At 39.5% G+C, this 15,762-nt stretch overlaps 1 protein-coding gene and 38 non-coding genes across 39 annotated transcripts in view; 26 read left to right on the top strand and 13 right to left on the bottom strand.

The window, feature by feature from the left end:
- LOC145909695 (DBH-like monooxygenase protein 1) overlaps positions 1–15,762 on the top strand; it is a 106,636-nt gene that overhangs the window by 52,412 nt on the left and 38,462 nt on the right. The gene's annotated exons all lie outside the window — the stretch shown is intronic.
- Positions 367–449, top strand: Trnal-cag (transfer RNA leucine (anticodon CAG)). The gene has a single exon. It is a non-coding gene; the product is annotated as a tRNA-Leu (tRNA).
- Trnay-gua (transfer RNA tyrosine (anticodon GUA)) lies at positions 884–974 on the top strand. Its single transcript is given in 2 exon segments — positions 884–920; positions 939–974. It is a non-coding gene; the product is annotated as a tRNA-Tyr (tRNA).
- Trnas-gcu (transfer RNA serine (anticodon GCU)) lies at positions 1,062–1,143 on the bottom strand. The gene has a single exon. It is a non-coding gene; the product is annotated as a tRNA-Ser (tRNA).
- Trnal-cag (transfer RNA leucine (anticodon CAG)) lies at positions 1,562–1,644 on the top strand. The gene has a single exon. It is a non-coding gene; the product is annotated as a tRNA-Leu (tRNA).
- Trnay-gua (transfer RNA tyrosine (anticodon GUA)) lies at positions 2,080–2,170 on the top strand. Its single transcript is given in 2 exon segments — positions 2,080–2,116; positions 2,135–2,170. It is a non-coding gene; the product is annotated as a tRNA-Tyr (tRNA).
- Trnas-gcu (transfer RNA serine (anticodon GCU)) lies at positions 2,258–2,339 on the bottom strand. The gene has a single exon. It is a non-coding gene; the product is annotated as a tRNA-Ser (tRNA).
- Trnal-cag (transfer RNA leucine (anticodon CAG)) lies at positions 2,758–2,840 on the top strand. Its single transcript has one exon. It is a non-coding gene; the product is annotated as a tRNA-Leu (tRNA).
- Positions 3,274–3,364, top strand: Trnay-gua (transfer RNA tyrosine (anticodon GUA)). Its single transcript is given in 2 exon segments — positions 3,274–3,310; positions 3,329–3,364. It is a non-coding gene; the product is annotated as a tRNA-Tyr (tRNA).
- On the bottom strand, positions 3,452–3,533 carry Trnas-gcu (transfer RNA serine (anticodon GCU)). Its single transcript has one exon. It is a non-coding gene; the product is annotated as a tRNA-Ser (tRNA).
- On the top strand, positions 3,952–4,034 carry Trnal-cag (transfer RNA leucine (anticodon CAG)). Its single transcript has one exon. It is a non-coding gene; the product is annotated as a tRNA-Leu (tRNA).
- Trnay-gua (transfer RNA tyrosine (anticodon GUA)) lies at positions 4,469–4,559 on the top strand. The gene is given in 2 exon segments: positions 4,469–4,505; positions 4,524–4,559. It is a non-coding gene; the product is annotated as a tRNA-Tyr (tRNA).
- Trnas-gcu (transfer RNA serine (anticodon GCU)) lies at positions 4,647–4,728 on the bottom strand. Its single transcript has one exon. It is a non-coding gene; the product is annotated as a tRNA-Ser (tRNA).
- Trnal-cag (transfer RNA leucine (anticodon CAG)) lies at positions 5,147–5,229 on the top strand. Its single transcript has one exon. It is a non-coding gene; the product is annotated as a tRNA-Leu (tRNA).
- On the top strand, positions 5,664–5,754 carry Trnay-gua (transfer RNA tyrosine (anticodon GUA)). The gene is given in 2 exon segments: positions 5,664–5,700; positions 5,719–5,754. It is a non-coding gene; the product is annotated as a tRNA-Tyr (tRNA).
- Positions 5,842–5,923, bottom strand: Trnas-gcu (transfer RNA serine (anticodon GCU)). The gene has a single exon. It is a non-coding gene; the product is annotated as a tRNA-Ser (tRNA).
- Positions 6,342–6,424, top strand: Trnal-cag (transfer RNA leucine (anticodon CAG)). The gene has a single exon. It is a non-coding gene; the product is annotated as a tRNA-Leu (tRNA).
- Trnay-gua (transfer RNA tyrosine (anticodon GUA)) lies at positions 6,859–6,949 on the top strand. Its single transcript is given in 2 exon segments — positions 6,859–6,895; positions 6,914–6,949. It is a non-coding gene; the product is annotated as a tRNA-Tyr (tRNA).
- Trnas-gcu (transfer RNA serine (anticodon GCU)) lies at positions 7,037–7,118 on the bottom strand. Its single transcript has one exon. It is a non-coding gene; the product is annotated as a tRNA-Ser (tRNA).
- Trnal-cag (transfer RNA leucine (anticodon CAG)) lies at positions 7,537–7,619 on the top strand. Its single transcript has one exon. It is a non-coding gene; the product is annotated as a tRNA-Leu (tRNA).
- Trnay-gua (transfer RNA tyrosine (anticodon GUA)) lies at positions 8,054–8,144 on the top strand. The gene is given in 2 exon segments: positions 8,054–8,090; positions 8,109–8,144. It is a non-coding gene; the product is annotated as a tRNA-Tyr (tRNA).
- On the bottom strand, positions 8,232–8,313 carry Trnas-gcu (transfer RNA serine (anticodon GCU)). The gene has a single exon. It is a non-coding gene; the product is annotated as a tRNA-Ser (tRNA).
- On the top strand, positions 8,732–8,814 carry Trnal-cag (transfer RNA leucine (anticodon CAG)). Its single transcript has one exon. It is a non-coding gene; the product is annotated as a tRNA-Leu (tRNA).
- Positions 9,249–9,339, top strand: Trnay-gua (transfer RNA tyrosine (anticodon GUA)). Its single transcript is given in 2 exon segments — positions 9,249–9,285; positions 9,304–9,339. It is a non-coding gene; the product is annotated as a tRNA-Tyr (tRNA).
- Trnas-gcu (transfer RNA serine (anticodon GCU)) lies at positions 9,427–9,508 on the bottom strand. The gene has a single exon. It is a non-coding gene; the product is annotated as a tRNA-Ser (tRNA).
- On the top strand, positions 9,927–10,009 carry Trnal-cag (transfer RNA leucine (anticodon CAG)). The gene has a single exon. It is a non-coding gene; the product is annotated as a tRNA-Leu (tRNA).
- Positions 10,444–10,534, top strand: Trnay-gua (transfer RNA tyrosine (anticodon GUA)). The gene is given in 2 exon segments: positions 10,444–10,480; positions 10,499–10,534. It is a non-coding gene; the product is annotated as a tRNA-Tyr (tRNA).
- Positions 10,622–10,703, bottom strand: Trnas-gcu (transfer RNA serine (anticodon GCU)). The gene has a single exon. It is a non-coding gene; the product is annotated as a tRNA-Ser (tRNA).
- Trnal-cag (transfer RNA leucine (anticodon CAG)) lies at positions 11,122–11,204 on the top strand. The gene has a single exon. It is a non-coding gene; the product is annotated as a tRNA-Leu (tRNA).
- On the top strand, positions 11,639–11,729 carry Trnay-gua (transfer RNA tyrosine (anticodon GUA)). Its single transcript is given in 2 exon segments — positions 11,639–11,675; positions 11,694–11,729. It is a non-coding gene; the product is annotated as a tRNA-Tyr (tRNA).
- On the bottom strand, positions 11,817–11,898 carry Trnas-gcu (transfer RNA serine (anticodon GCU)). Its single transcript has one exon. It is a non-coding gene; the product is annotated as a tRNA-Ser (tRNA).
- Positions 12,317–12,399, top strand: Trnal-cag (transfer RNA leucine (anticodon CAG)). The gene has a single exon. It is a non-coding gene; the product is annotated as a tRNA-Leu (tRNA).
- Trnay-gua (transfer RNA tyrosine (anticodon GUA)) lies at positions 12,834–12,924 on the top strand. The gene is given in 2 exon segments: positions 12,834–12,870; positions 12,889–12,924. It is a non-coding gene; the product is annotated as a tRNA-Tyr (tRNA).
- Positions 13,012–13,093, bottom strand: Trnas-gcu (transfer RNA serine (anticodon GCU)). The gene has a single exon. It is a non-coding gene; the product is annotated as a tRNA-Ser (tRNA).
- Positions 13,512–13,594, top strand: Trnal-cag (transfer RNA leucine (anticodon CAG)). Its single transcript has one exon. It is a non-coding gene; the product is annotated as a tRNA-Leu (tRNA).
- Positions 14,207–14,288, bottom strand: Trnas-gcu (transfer RNA serine (anticodon GCU)). Its single transcript has one exon. It is a non-coding gene; the product is annotated as a tRNA-Ser (tRNA).
- Positions 14,707–14,789, top strand: Trnal-cag (transfer RNA leucine (anticodon CAG)). Its single transcript has one exon. It is a non-coding gene; the product is annotated as a tRNA-Leu (tRNA).
- On the top strand, positions 15,224–15,314 carry Trnay-gua (transfer RNA tyrosine (anticodon GUA)). The gene is given in 2 exon segments: positions 15,224–15,260; positions 15,279–15,314. It is a non-coding gene; the product is annotated as a tRNA-Tyr (tRNA).
- Trnas-gcu (transfer RNA serine (anticodon GCU)) lies at positions 15,402–15,483 on the bottom strand. The gene has a single exon. It is a non-coding gene; the product is annotated as a tRNA-Ser (tRNA).

The raw sequence follows: 15,762 nt of genomic DNA, 5'->3' as shown, positions 1-15,762 counted from the left end.
TATTGTCTTTTTAGAACCAATTTTATTTGAAATAATAATTACATTAAATTGATTTCCCCTAAACTTGGTAGATGGTTAGCCACATCATTCAATAGTTGTGTTGAAAGGTCGGTATATTTTGTTGCAAATACATCTGAAGTTCCAGGCAGTTTAGGTAAAAGTACTTTTGAAAAAGTATGCGTTAGTATAACTAGTTTCACATGATTTATTTCGAATTGAGTATTATCAATGCCTTTATCGTTTTTGTGATATCGGAATCATGACAGCCATACCGTTCAAGGTTAGCAATTGGTGCAGGCGTGAACAAATATTTTAGTGTTTCTTTCACAAAAGTTTTGCCCTAACAAAACGATATTGCAGTGCAGAGGCAGGATGGGCGAGTGGTCTAAGGCGCTGCGTTCAGGTCGCAGTCTCCCCTGGAGGCGCGGGTTCGAATCCCGCTCCTGTCATGGTTTCCCGGTGCTACTTAGTTCTCCATTGGCGAAACATTTTTTGTTATAAAAAACAGTTTATCTCAGAGCAAAAAAAACCTGAGTGATATCTTTGTAACCTAAACGACAACAAATACGACGAGTGTGATATTCGGTACTCCACGTGCAGAGTGCAAATAATTAGTTGCCCATGGCCCTAACCAATAGACTTATCGTTCTGCCAAAACATGTACTTAATTATCATCTTCATGTGATGAATGTTTCATAGAAAATCGTGTTGAAAAACAAACTTCATTTGGTTGATTAGTGTCAGAGCTGTGAATACTTAACTTGTATATGAGGTAAATTGTTTTGAACATATTCTTCGTGGGAAGAAATAGTTTGATCAGCAATGTTGTTGTCTGAAACACCAACTCTCATATACATAATACAAATTAGACAGTTTGCAACATCCTTCGATAGCTCAGTTGGTAGAGCGGTGGACTGTAGCGGCTGAGCTTGTCAGAAATCCATAGGTCACTGGTTCGAATCCGGTTCGAAGGACTTTATTTTGCGCGGTTTGTGATTTTTCCAATTGATATTAAAACTATTGAACAGTAGCGTGTACCGCTGCAAAACTGCAACTGCAATCGACGAGGATGGGATTCGAACCCACGCGTGCAGAGCACAATGGATTAGCAGTCCATCGCCTTAACCACTCGGCCACCTCGTCGACCACAACCTTGCGTTAAATGAAATATTTGTGAGAGATTTGTTTGGAAAAATATTGTCTTTCTAGTACCAATTTTATTTGAAATAATAATTACATTAAATTGATTTCCCCTAAACTTGGTAGATGGTTTGCCACATCATTCAATAGTTGTGTTGGAAGGTCGGTATAATTTGTTGCAAATACATCTGAAGTTCCAGGCACTTTAGGTAAAAGTACTTTTGAAAAAGTATGCGTTAGTATAACTAGTTTCACATGATTTGTTTCGAATTGAGTATTATCAATGCCTTTATCGTTTTTGCGATATCGGAATCATGACAGCCATACCGTTCAAGGTTAGCAATTGGTGCAAGCGTGAACAAATATTTTAGTGTTTCTTTCACAAAAGTTTTGCCCTAACAAAACGACATTGCAGTGCAGAGGCAGGATGGCCGAGTGGCCTAAGGCGCTGCGTTCAGGTCGCAGTCTCCCCTGCAGGCGCGGGTTCGAATCCCGCTCCTGTCATGGTTTCCCTGTGCTACTTAGTTCTCCGATGGCGAAACATTTTTTGTTATAAAAAACAGTTTATCTCAGAGCAAAAACAAACCTGAGTGATGTCTTTGTAACCTAAACGACAACAAATACGACGAGTGTGATATTCGGTACCCCACGTGCAGAGTGCAACGAATTAGTTGCCCATGGCCCTGACCAATAGACTTATCGTTCGGCCAAAACATGTACTTAATTATCATCTTCATGTGATGAATGTTTCATAGATAATCGTGTTGAAAAACAAACTTCATTTGGTTGATTAGTGTCAGTGCTGTGAATACTTAACTTGTATATGAGGTAAATTGTTTTGAACATATTCTTCGTGGGAAGAAATAGTTTGATCAGCAATGTTGTTGTCTGAAACACCAACTCTCATATACATAATACAAATTAGACAGTTTGCAACATCCTTCGATAGCTCAGTTGGTAGAGCGGTGGACTGTAGCGGCTGAGCTTGTCAGAAATCCATAGGTCACTGGTTCGAATCCGGTTCGAAGGACTTTATTTTGCGCGGTTTGTGATTTTTCCAATTGATGTTAAAACTATTGAACAGTAGCGTGTACCGCTGCAAAACTGCAACTGCAATCGACGAGGATGGGATTCGAACCCACGCGTGCAGAGCACAATGGATTAGCAGTCCATCGCCTTAACCACTCGGCCACCTCGTCGACCACAACCTTGCGTCAAATGAAATATTTGTGCGAGATTTGTTTGGAAAAATATTGTCTTTTTAGAACCAATTTTATTTGAAATAATAATTACATTAAATTGATTTCCCCTAAACTTGGTAGATGGTTAGCCACATCATTCAATAGTTGTGTTGGAAGGTCGGTATATTTTGTTGCAAATACATCTGAAGTTCCAGGCAGTTTAGGTAAAAGTACTTTTGAAAAAGTATGCGTTAGTATAACTAGTTTCACATGATTTATTTCGAATTGAGTATTATCAATGCCTTTATCGTTTTTGTGATATCGGAATCATGACAGCCATACCGTTCAAGGTTAGCAATTGGTGCAGGCGTGAACAAATATTTTAGTGTTTCTTTCACAAAAGTTTTGCCCTAACAAAACGATGTTGCAGTGCAGAGGCAGGATGGCCGAGTGGTCTAAGGCGCTGCGTTCAGGTCGCAGTCTCCCCTGGAGGCGCGGGTTCGAATCCCGCTCCTGTCATGGTTTCCCGGTGCTACTTAGTTCTCCATTGGCGAAACATTTTTTGTAAAAAAAACAGTTTATCTCAGAGCAAAAAAAACCTGAGTGATATCTTTGTAACCTAAACGACAACAAATACGACGATTGTGATATTCGGTACTCCACGTGCAGAGTGCAAATAATTAGTTGCCCATGGCCCTAACCAATAGACTTATCGTTCTGCCAAAACATGTACTTAATTATCATCTTCATGTGATGAATGTTTCATAGAAAATCGTGTTGAAAAACAAACTTCATTTGGTTGATTAGTGTCAGAGCTGTGAATACGTAACTTGTATATGAGGTAAATTGTTTTGAACATATTCTTCGTGGGAAGAAATAGTTTGATCAGCAATGTTGTTGTCTGAAACACCAACTCTCATATACATAATACAAATTAGACAGTTTGCAACATCCTTCGATAGCTCAGTTGGTAGAGCGGTGGACTGTAGCGGCTGAGCTTGTCAGAAATCCATAGGTCACTGGTTCGAATCCGGTTCGAAGGACTTTATTTTGCGCGGTTTGTGATTTTTCCAATTGATGTTAAAACTATTGAACAGTAGCGTGTACCGCTGCAAAACTGCAACTGCAATCGACGAGGATGGGATTCGAACCCACGCGTGCAGAGCACAATGGATTAGCAGTCCATCGCCTTAACCACTCGGCCACCTCGTCGACCACAACCTTGCGTCAAATGAAATATTTGTGCGAGATTTGTTTGGAAAAATATTGTCTTTTTAGAACCAATTTTATTTGAAATAATAATTACATTAAATTGATTTCCCCTAAACTTGGTAGATGGTTAGCCACATCATTCAATAGTTGTGTTGGAAGGTCGGTATATTTTGTTGCAAATACATCTGAAGTTCCAGGCAGTTTAGGTAAAAGTACTTTTGAAAAAGTATGCGTTAGTATAACTAGTTTCACATGATTTATTTCGAATTGAGTATTATCAATGCCTTTATCGTTTTTGTGATATCGGAATCATGACAGCCATACCGTTCAAGGTTAGCAATTGGTGCAGGCGTGAACAAATATTTTAGTGTTTCTTTCACAAAAGTTTTGCCCTAACAAAACGATGTTGCAGTGCAGAGGCAGGATGGCCGAGTGGTCTAAGGCGCTGCGTTCAGGTCGCAGTCTCCCCTGGAGGCGCGGGTTCGAATCCCGCTCCTGTCATGGTTTCCCGGTGCTACTTAGTTCTCCATTGGCGAAACATTTTTTGTTATAAAAAACAGTTTATCTCAGAGCAAAAAAAACCTGAGTGATATCTTTGTAACCTAAACGACAACAAATACGACGAGTGTGATATTCGGTACTCCACGTGCAGAGTGCAAATAATTAGTTGCCCATGGCCCTAACCAATAGACTTATCGTTCTGCCAAAACATGTACTTAATTATCATCTTCATGTGATGAATGTTTCATAGAAAATCGTGTTGAAAAACAAACTTCATTTGGTTGATTAGTGTCAGAGCTGTGAATACGTAACTTGTATATGAGGTAAATTGTTTTGAACATATTCTTCGTGGGAAGAAATAGTTTGATCAGCAATGTTGTTGTCTGAAACACCAACTCTCATATACATAATACAAATTAGACAGTTTGCAACATCCTTCGATAGCTCAGTTGGTAGAGCCGTGGACTGTAGCGGCTGAGCTTGTCAGAAATCCATAGGTCACTGGTTCGAATCCGGTTCGAAGGACTTTATTTTGCGCGGTTTGTGATTTTTCCAATTGATGTTAAAACTATTGAACAGTAGCGTGTACCGCTGCAAAACTGCAACTGCAATCGACGAGGATGGGATTCGAACCCACGCGTGCAGAGCACAATGGATTAGCAGTCCATCGCCTTAACCACTCGGCCACCTCGTCGACCACAACCTTGCGTCAAATGAAATATTTGTGCGAGATTTGTTTGGAAAAATATTGTCTTTTTAGAACCAATTTTATTTGAAATAATAATTACATTACATTGATTTCCCCTAAACTTGGTAGATGGTTTGCCACATCATTCAATAGTTGTGTTGGAAGGTCGGTATATTTTGTTGCAAATACATCTGAAGTTCCAGGCAGTTTAGGTAAAAGTACTTTTGAAAAAGTATGCGTTAGTATAACTAGTTTCACATGATTTATTTCGAATTGAGTATTATCAATGCCTTTATCGTTTTTGTGATATCGGAATCATGACAGCCATACCGTTCAAGGTTAGCAATTGGTGCAGGCGTGAACAAATATTTTAGTGTTTCTTTCACAAAAGTTTTGCCCTAACAAAACGATGTTGCAGTGCAGAGGCAGGATGGCCGAGTGGTCTAAGGCGCTGCGTTCAGGTCGCAGTCTCCCCTGGAGGCGCGGGTTCGAATCCCGCTCCTGTCATGGTTTCCCGGTGCTACTTAGTTCTCCATTGGCGAAACATTTTTTGTTATAAAAAACAGTTTATCTCAGAGCAAAAAAAACCTGAGTGATATCTTTGTAACCTAAACGACAACAAATACGACGAGTGTGATATTCGGTACTCCACGTGCAGAGTGCAAATAATTAGTTGCCCATGGCCCTAACCAATAGACTTATCGTTCTGCCAAAACATGTACTTAATTATCATCTTCATGTGATGAATGTTTCATAGAAAATCGTGTTGAAAAACAAACTTCATTTGGTTGATTAGTGTCAGAGCTGTGAATACTTAACTTGTATATGAGGTAAATTGTTTTGAACATATTCTTCGTGGGAAGAAATAGTTTGATCAGCAATGTTGTTGTCTGAAACACCAACTCTCATATACATAATACAAATTAGACAGTTTGCAACATCCTTCGATAGCTCAGTTGGTAGAGCGGTGGACTGTAGCGGCTGAGCTTGTCAGAAATCCATAGGTCACTGGTTCGAATCCGGTTCGAAGGACTTTATTTTGCGCGCTTTGTGATTTTTCCAATTGATGTTAAAACTATTGAACAGTAGCGTGTACCGCTGCAAAACTGCAACTGCAATCGACGAGGATGGGATTCGAACCCACGCGTGCAGAGCACAATGGATTAGCAGTCCATCGCCTTAACCACTCGGCCACCTCGTCGACCACAACCTTGCGTTAAATGAAATATTTGTGCGAGATTTGTTTGGAAAAATATTGTCTTTTTAGAACCAATTTTATTTGAAATAATAATTACATTAAATTGATTTCCCCTAAACTTGGTAGATGGTTAGCCACATCATTCAATAGTTGTGTTGGAAGGTCGGTATATTTTGTTGCAAATACATCTGAAGTTCCAGGCAGTTTAGGTAAAAGTACTTTTGAAAAAGTATGCGTTAGTATAACTAGTTTCACATGATTTATTTCGAATTGAGTATTATCAATGCCTTTATCGTTTTTGTGATATCGGAATCATGACAGCCATACCGTTCAAGGTTAGCAATTGGTGCAGGCGTGAACAAATATTTTAGTGTTTCTTTCACAAAAGTTTTGCCCTAACAAAACGATATTGCAGTGCAGAGGCAGGATGGGCGAGTGGTCTAAGGCGCTGCGTTCAGGTCGCAGTCTCCCCTGGAGGCGCGGGTTCGAATCCCGCTCCTGTCATGGTTTCCCGGTGCTACTTAGTTCTCCATTGGCGAAACATTTTTTGTTATAAAAAACAGTTTATCTCAGAGCAAAAAAAACCTGAGTGATATCTTTGTAACCTAAACGACAACAAATACGACGAGTGTGATATTCGGTACTCCACGTGCAGAGTGCAAATAATTAGTTGCCCATGGCCCTAACCAATAGACTTATCGTTCTGCCAAAACATGTACTTAATTATCATCTTCATGTGATGAATGTTTCATAGAAAATCGTGTTGAAAAACAAACTTCATTTGGTTGATTAGTGTCAGAGCTGTGAATACTTAACTTGTATATGAGGTAAATTGTTTTGAACATATTCTTCGTGGGAAGAAATAGTTTGATCAGCAATGTTGTTGTCTGAAACACCAACTCTCATATACATAATACAAATTAGACAGTTTGCAACATCCTTCGATAGCTCAGTTGGTAGAGCGGTGGACTGTAGCGGCTGAGCTTGTCAGAAATCCATAGGTCACTGGTTCGAATCCGGTTCGAAGGACTTTATTTTGCGCGGTTTGTGATTTTTCCAATTGATGTCAAAACTATTGAACAGTAGCGTGTACCGCTGCAAAACTGCAACTGCAATCGACGAGGATGAGATTCGAACCCACGCGTGCAGAGCACAATGGATTAGCAGTCCATCGCCTTAACCACTCGGCCACCTCGTCGACCACAACCTTGCGTCAAATGAAATACTTGTGCTAGATTTGTTTGGAAAAATATTGTCTTTTTAGAACCAATTTTATTTGAAATAATAATTACATTAAATTGATTTCCCCTAAACTTGGTAGATGGTTAGCCACATCATTCAATAGTTGTGTTGGAAGGTCGGTATATTTTGTTGCAAATACATCTGAAGTTCCAGGCAGTTTAGGTAAAAGTACTTTTGAAAAAGTATGCGTTAGTATAACTAGTTTCACATGATTTATTTCGAATTGAGTATTATCAATGCCTTTATCGTTTTTGTGATATCGGAATCATGACAGCCATACCGTTCAAGGTTAGCAATTGGTGCAGGCGTGAACAAATATTTTAGTGTTTCTTTCACAAAAGTTTTGCCCTAACAAAACGATATTGCAGTGCAGAGGCAGGATGGGCGAGTGGTCTAAGGCGCTGCGTTCAGGTCGCAGTCTCCCCTGGAGGCGCGGGTTCGAATCCCGCTCCTGTCATGGTTTCCCGGTGCTACTTAGTTCTCCATTGGCGAAACATTTTTTGTTATAAAAAACAGTTTATCTCAGAGCAAAAAAAACCTGAGTGATATCTTTGTAACCTAAACGACAACAAATACGACGAGTGTGATATTCGGTACTCCACGTGCAGAGTGCAAATAATTAGTTGCCCATGGCCCTAACCAATAGACTTATCGTTCTGCCAAAACATGTACTTAATTATCATCTTCATGTGATGAATGTTTCATAGAAAATCGTGTTGAAAAACAAACTTCATTTGGTTGATTAGTGTCAGAGCTGTGAATACTTAACTTGTATATGAGGTAAATTGTTTTGAACATATTCTTCGTGGGAAGAAATAGTTTGATCAGCAATGTTGTTGTCTGAAACACCAACTCTCATATACATAATACAAATTAGACAGTTTGCAACATCCTTCGATAGCTCAGTTGGTAGAGCGGTGGACTGTAGCGGCTGAGCTTGTCAGAAATCCATAGGTCACTGGTTCGAATCCGGTTCGAAGGACTTTATTTTGCGCGGTTTGTGATTTTTCCAATTGATGTCAAAACTATTGAACAGTAGCGTGTACCGCTGCAAAACTGCAACTGCAATCGACGAGGATGGGATTCGAACCCACGCGTGCAGAGCACAATGGATTAGCAGTCCATCGCCTTAACCACTCGGCCACATCGTCGACCACAACCTTGCGTTAAATGAAATATTTGTGAGAGATTTGTTTGGAAAAATATTGTCATTTTAGTACCAATTTTATTTGAAATAATAATTACATTAAATTTATTTCCCCTAAACTTGGTAGATGGTTTGCCACATCATTCAATAGTTGTGTTGGAAGGTCGGTATATTTTGTTGCAAATACATCTGAAGTTCCAGGCAGTTTAGGTAAAAGTACTTTTGAAAAAATATGCGTTAGTATAACTAGTTTCACATGATTTATTTCGAATTGAGTATTATCAATGCCTTTATCGTTTTTGTGATATCGGAATCATGACAGCCATACCGTTCAAGGTTAGCAATTGGTGCAGGCGTGAACAAATATTTTAGTGTTTCTTTCACAACAGTTTTGCCCTAACAAAACGATATTGCAGTGCAGAGGCAGGATGGCCGAGTGGTCTAAGGCGCTGCGTTCAGGTCGCAGTCTCCCCTGGAGGCGCGGGTTCGAATCCCGCTCCTGTCATGGTTTCCCGGTGCTACTTAGTTCTCCGTTGGCGAAACATTTTTTGTTATAAAAAACAGTTTATCTCAGAGCAAAAAAAACCTGAGTGATATCTTTGCAACCTAAACGACAACAAATACGACGAGTGTGATATTCGGTACTCCACGTGCAGAGTGCAAATAATTAGTTGCCCATGGCCCTAACCAATAGACTTATCGTTCTGCCAAAACATGTACTTAATTATCATCTTCATGTGATGAATGTTTCATAGAAAATCGTGTTGAAAAACAAACTTCATTTGGTTGATTGGTGTCAGAGCTGTGAATACTTAACTTGTATATGAGGTAAATTGTTTTGAACATATTCTTCGTGGGAAGAAATAGTTTGATCAGCAATGTTGTTGTCTGAAACACCAACTCTCATATACATAATACAAATTAGACAGTTTGCAACATCCTTCGATAGCTCAGTTGGTAGAGCGGTGGACTGTAGCGGCTGAGCTTGTCAGAAATCCATAGGTCACTGGTTCGAATCTGGTTCGTAGGACTTTATTTTGCGCGGTTTGTGATTTTTCCAATTGATGTTAAAACTATTGAACAGTAGCGTGTACCGCTGCAAAACTGCAACTGCAATCGACGAGGATGGGATTCGAACCCACGCGTGCAGAGCACAATGGATTAGCAGTCCACCGCCTTAACCACTCGGCCACCTCGTCGACCACAACCTTGCGTTAAATGAAATATTTGTGAGAGATTTGTTTGGAAAAATATTGTCTTTTTAGTACCAATTTTATTTGAAATAATAATTACATTAAATTGATTTCCCCTAAACTTGGTAGATGGTTTGCCACATCATTCAATAGTTGTGTTGGAAGGTCGGTATAGTTTGTTGCAAATACATCTGAAGTTCCAGGCAGTTTAGGTAAAAGTACTTTTGAAAAAGTATGCGTTAGTATAACTAGTTTCACATGATTTGTTTCGAATTGAGTATTATCAATGCCTTTATCGTTTTTGTGATATCGGAATCATGACAGCCATACCGTTCAAGGTTAGCAATTGGTGCAGGCGTGAACAAATATTTTAGTGTTTCTTTCACAAAAGTTTTGCCCTAACAAAACGATATTGCAGTGCAGAGGCAGGATGGGCGAGTGGTCTAAGGCGCTGCGTTCAGGTCGCAGTCTCCCCTGGAGGCGCGGGTTCGAATCCAGCTCCTGTCATGGTTTCCCGGTGCTACTTAGTTCTCCGTTGGCGAAACATTTTTTGTTATAAAAAACAGTTTATTTCAGAGCAAAAAAAACCTGAGTGATATCTTTGTAACCTAAACGACAACAAATACGACGAGTGTGATATTCGGTACTCCACGTGCAGAGTGCAAATAATTAGTTGCCCATGGCCCTAACCAATAGACTTATCGTTCTGCCAAAACATGTACTTAATTATCATCTTCATGTGATGAATGTTTCATAGAAAATCGTGTTGAAAAACAAACTTCATTTGGTTGATTAGTGTCAGAGCTGTGAATACTTAACTTGTATATGAGGTAAATTGTTTTGAACATATTCTTCGTGGGAAGAAATAGTTTGATCAGCAATGTTGTTGTCTGAAACACCAACTCTCATATACATAATACAAATTAGACAGTTTGCAACATCCTTCGATAGCTCAGTTGGTAGAGCGGTGGACTGTAGCGGCTGAGCTTGTCAGAAATCCATAGGTCACTGGTTCGAATCCGGTTCGAAGGACTTTATTTTGCGCGGTTTGTGATTTTTCCAATTGATGTTAAAACTATTGAACAGTAGCGTGTACCGCTGCAAAACTGCAACTGCAATCGACGAGGATGGGATTCGAACCCACGCGTGCAGAGCACAATGGATTAGCAGTCCATCGCCTTAACCACTCGGCCACCTCGTCGACCACAACCTTGCGTTAAATGAAATATTTGTGAGAGATTTGTTTGGAAAAATATTGTCATTTTAGTACCAATTTTATTTGAAATAATAATTACATTAAATTTATTTCCCCTAAACTTGGTAGATGGTTTGCCACATCATTCAATAGTTGTGTTGGAAGGTCGGTATATTTTGTTGCAAATACATCTGAAGTTCCAGGCAGTTTAGGTAAAAGTACTTTTGAAAAAATATGCGTTAGTATAACTAGTTTCACATGATTTATTTCGAATTGAGTATTATCAATGCCTTTATCGTTTTTGTGATATCGGAATCATGACAGCCATACCGTTCAAGGTTAGCAATTGGTGCAGGCGTGAACAAATATTTTAGTGTTTCTTTCACAACAGTTTTGCCCTAACAAAACGATATTGCAGTGCAGAGGCAGGATGGCCGAGTGGTCTAAGGCGCTGCGTTCAGGTCGCAGTCTCCCCTGGAGGCGCGGGTTCGAATCCCGCTCCTGTCATGGTTTCCCGGTGCTACTTAGTTCTCCGTTGGCGAAACATTTTTTGTTATAAAAAACAGTTTATCTCAGAGCAAAAAAAACCTGAGTGATATCTTTGCAACCTAAACGACAACAAATACGACGAGTGTGATATTCGGTACTCCACGTGCAGAGTGCAAATAATTAGTTGCCCATGGCCCTAACCAATAGACTTATCGTTCTGCCAAAACATGTACTTAATTATCATCTTCATGTGATGAATGTTTCATAGAAAATCGTGTTGAAAAACAAACTTCATTTGGTTGATTGGTGTCAGAGCTGTGAATACTTAACTTGTATATGAGGTAAATTGTTTTGAACATATTCTTCGTGGGAAGAAATAGTTTGATCAGCAATGTTGTTGTCTGAAACACCAACTCTCATATACATAATACAAATTAGACAGTTTGCAACATCCTTCGATAGCTCAGTTGGTAGAGCGGTGGACTGTAGCGGCTGAGCTTGTCAGAAATCCATAGGTCACTGGTTCGAATCTGGTTCGTAGGACTTTATTTTGCGCGGTTTGTGATTTTTCCAATTGATGTTAAAACTATTGAACAGTAGCGTGTACCGCTGCAAAACTGCAACTGCAATCGACGAGGATGGGATTCGAACCCACGCGTGCAGAGCACAATGGATTAGCAGTCCACCGCCTTAACCACTCGGCCACCTCGTCGAACACAACCTTGCGTTAAATGAAATATTTGTGAGAGATTTGTTTGGAAAAATATTGTCTTTTTAGTACCAATTTTATTTGAAATAATAATTACATTAAATTGATTTCCCCTAAACTTGGTAGATGGTTTGCCACATCATTCAATAGTTGTGTTGGAAGGTCGGTATAGTTTGTTGCAAATACATCTGAAGTTCCAGGCAGTTTAGGTAAAAGTACTTTTGAAAAAGTATGCGTTAGTATAACTAGTTTCACATGATTTGTTTCGAATTGAGTATTATCAATGCCTTTATCGTTTTTGTGATATCGGAATCATGACAGCCATACCGTTCAAGGTTAGCAATTGGTGCAGGCGTGAACAAATATTTTAGTGTTTCTTTCACAAAAGTTTTGCCCTAACAAAACGATATTGCAGTGCAGAGGCAGGATGGGCGAGTGGTCTAAGGCGCTGCGTTCAGGTCGCAGTCTCCCCTGGAGGCGCGGGTTCGAATCCAGCTCCTGTCATGGTTTCCCGGTGCTACTTAGTTCTCCGTTGGCGAAACATTTTTTGTTATAAAAAACAGTTTATTTCAGAGCAAAAAAAACCTGAGTGATATCTTTGTAACCTAAACGACAACAAATACGACGAGTGTGATATTCAATACTCCACGTGCAGAGTGCAAATAATTAGTTGCCCATGGCCCTAACCAATAGACTTATCGTTCTGCCAAAACATGTACTTAATTATCATCTTCATGTGATGAATGTTTCATAGAAAATCGTGTTGAAAAACAAACTTCATTTGGTTGATTAGTGTCAGAGCTGTGAATACTTAACTTGTATATGAGGTAAATTGTTTTGAACATATTCTTCGTGGGAAGAAATAGTTTGATCAGCAATGTTGTTGTCTGAAACACCAACTCTCATATACATAATACAAATTAGACAGTTTGCAACATCCTTCGATAGCTCAGTTGGTAGAGCGGTGGACTGTAGCGGCTGAGCTTGTCAGAAATCCATAGGTCACTGGTTCGAATCCGGTTCGAAGGACTTTATTTTGCGCGGTTTGTGATTTTTCCAATTGATGTTAAAACTATTGAACAGTAGCGTGTACCGCTGCAAAACTGCAACTGCAATCGACGAGGATGGGATTCGAACCCACGCGTGCAGAGCACAATGGATTAGCAGTCCATCGCCTTAACCACTCGGCCACCTCGTCGACCACAACCTTGCGTTAAATGAAATATTTGTGCGAGATTTGTTTGGAAAAATATTGTCTTTTTAGAACCAATTTTATTTGTAATAATAATTACATTAAATTGATTTCCCCTAAACTTGGTAGATGGTTTGCCACATCATTCAATAGTTGTGTTGGAAGGTCGGTATAGTTTGTTGCAAATACATCTGAAGTTCCAGGCAGTTTAGGTAAAAGTACTTTTGAAAAAGTATGCGTTAGTATAACTAGTTTCACATGATTTGTTTCGAATTGAGTATTATCAATGCCTTTATCGTTTTTGTGATATCGGAATCATGACAGCCATACCGTTCAAGGTTAGCAATTGGTGCAGGCGTGAACAAATATTTTAGTGTTTCTTTCACAAAAGTTTTGCCCTAACAAAACGATATTGCAGTGCAGAGGCAGGATGGCCGAGTGGTCTAAGGCGCTGCGTTCAGGTCGCAGTCTCCCCTGGAGGCGCGGGTTCGAATCCCGCTCTTGTCATGGTTTCCCGGTGCTACTTAGTTCTCCATTGGCGAAACATTTTTTGTTATAAAAAACAGTTTATCTCAGAGCAAAAAAAACCTGAGTGATATCTTTGTAACCTAAACGACAACAAATACGACGAGTGTGATATTCGGTACTCCACGTGCAGAGTGCAAATAATTAGTTGCCCATGGCCCTAACCAATAGACTTATCGTTCTGCCAAAACATGTACTTAATTATCATCTTCATGTGATGAATGTTTCATAGAAAATCGTGTTGAAAAACAAACTTCATTTGGTTGATTAGTGTCAGAGCTGTGAATACTTAACTTGTATATGAGGTAAATTGTTTTGAACATATTCTTCGTGGGAAGAAATAGTTTGATCAGCAATGTTGTTGTCTGAAACACCAACTCTCATATACATAATACAAATTAGACAATTTGCAACATCCTTCCAAAGCTCAGTTGCTAGAGCGGTGGACTGTAGCGGCTGAGCTTGTCAGAAATCCATAGGTCACTGGTTCGAATCCGGTTCGAAGGACTTTATTTTGCGGGGTTTTTGATTTTTCCAATTGATGTTAAAACTATTGAACAGTAGCGTGTACCGCTGCAAAACTGCAACTGCAATCGACGAGGATGGGATTCGAACCCACGCGTGCAGAGCACAATGGATTAGCAGTCCATCGCCTTAACCACTCGGCCACCTCGTCGACAACAACCTTGCGTCAAATGAAATATTTGTGCTAGATTTGTTTGGAAAAATATTGTCTTTTTAGAACCAATTTTATTTGAAATAATAATTACATTAAATTGATTTCCCCTAAACTTGGTAGATGGTTAGCCACATCATTCAATAGTTGTGTTGGAAGGTCGGTATATTTTGTTGCAAATACATCTGAAGTTCCAGGCCGTTTAGGTAAAAGTACTTTTGAAAAAGTATGCGTTAGTATAACTAGTTTCACATGATTTATTTCGAATTGAGTATTATCAATGCCTTTATCGTTTTTGTGATATCGGAATCATGACAGCCATACCGTTCAAGGTTAGCAATTGGTGCAGGCGTGAACAATTATTTTAGTGTTTCTTTCACAAAAGTTTTGCCCTAACAAAACGATATTGCAGTGCAGAGGCAGGATGGGCGAGTGGTCTAAGGCGCTGCGTTCAGGTCGCAGTCTCCCCTGGAGGCGCGGGTTCGAATCCCGCTCCTGTCATGGTTTCCCGGTGCTACTTAGTTCTCCATTGGCGAAACATTTTTTGTTATAAAAAACAGTTTATCTCAGAGCAAAAAAAACCTGAGTGATATCTTTGTAACCGAAACGACAACAAATACGACGAGTGTGATATTCGGTACTCCACGTGCAGAGTGCAAATAATTAGTTGCCCATGGCCCTAACCAATAGACTTATCGTTCTGCCAAAACATGTACTTAATTATCATCTTCATGTGATGAATGTTTCATAGAAAATCGTGTTGAAAAACAAACTTCATTTGGTTGATTAGTGTCAGAGCTGTGAATACTTAACTTGTATATGAGGTAAATTGTTTTGAACATATTCTTCGTGGGAAGAAAAAGTTTGATCAGCAATGTTGTTGTCTGAAACACCAACTCTCATATACACAATACAAATTAGACAGTTTGCAACATCCTTCGATAGCTCAGTTGGTAGAGCGGTGGACTGTAGCGGCTGAGCTTGTCAGAAATCCATAGGTCACTGGTTCGAATCCGGTTCGAAGGACTTTAATGTGCGCGGTTTGTGATTTTTCCAATTGATTTTAAAACTATTGAACAGCAGCGTGTACCGCTGCGAAACTGCAACTGCAATCGACGAGGATGGGATTCGAACCCACGCGTGCAGAGCACAATGGACTAGCAGTCCATCGCCTTAACCACTCGGCCACCTCGTCGACCACAACCTTGCGTTAAATGAAATATTTGTGAGAGATTTTTTTGGAAAAATATTGTCTTTTTAGTACCAATTTTATTTGAAATATTAATTACATTAAATTTATTTCCCCTAAACTTGGTAGATGGTTAGCCACATCATTCAATAGTTGTGTTGGAAGGTCGGTATATTTTGTTGCAAATACATCTGAAGTTCCAGGCAGTTTAGGTAAAAGTACTTTTGAAAAAGTATGCGTTAGTATAACTAGTTTCACATGATTTATTTCGAATTGAGTATTATC

The sequence above is a fragment of the Ascidia mentula genome, chromosome 7 (genome assembly GCF_947561715.1).
Source record: "Ascidia mentula chromosome 7, kaAscMent1.1, whole genome shotgun sequence".
Lineage (NCBI taxonomy): Eukaryota > Metazoa > Chordata > Ascidiacea > Phlebobranchia > Ascidiidae > Ascidia > Ascidia mentula.
The sequence above is the reverse complement of the archived record's forward strand: the minus strand, read 5'-3'. Positions and strand labels throughout refer to the sequence as shown.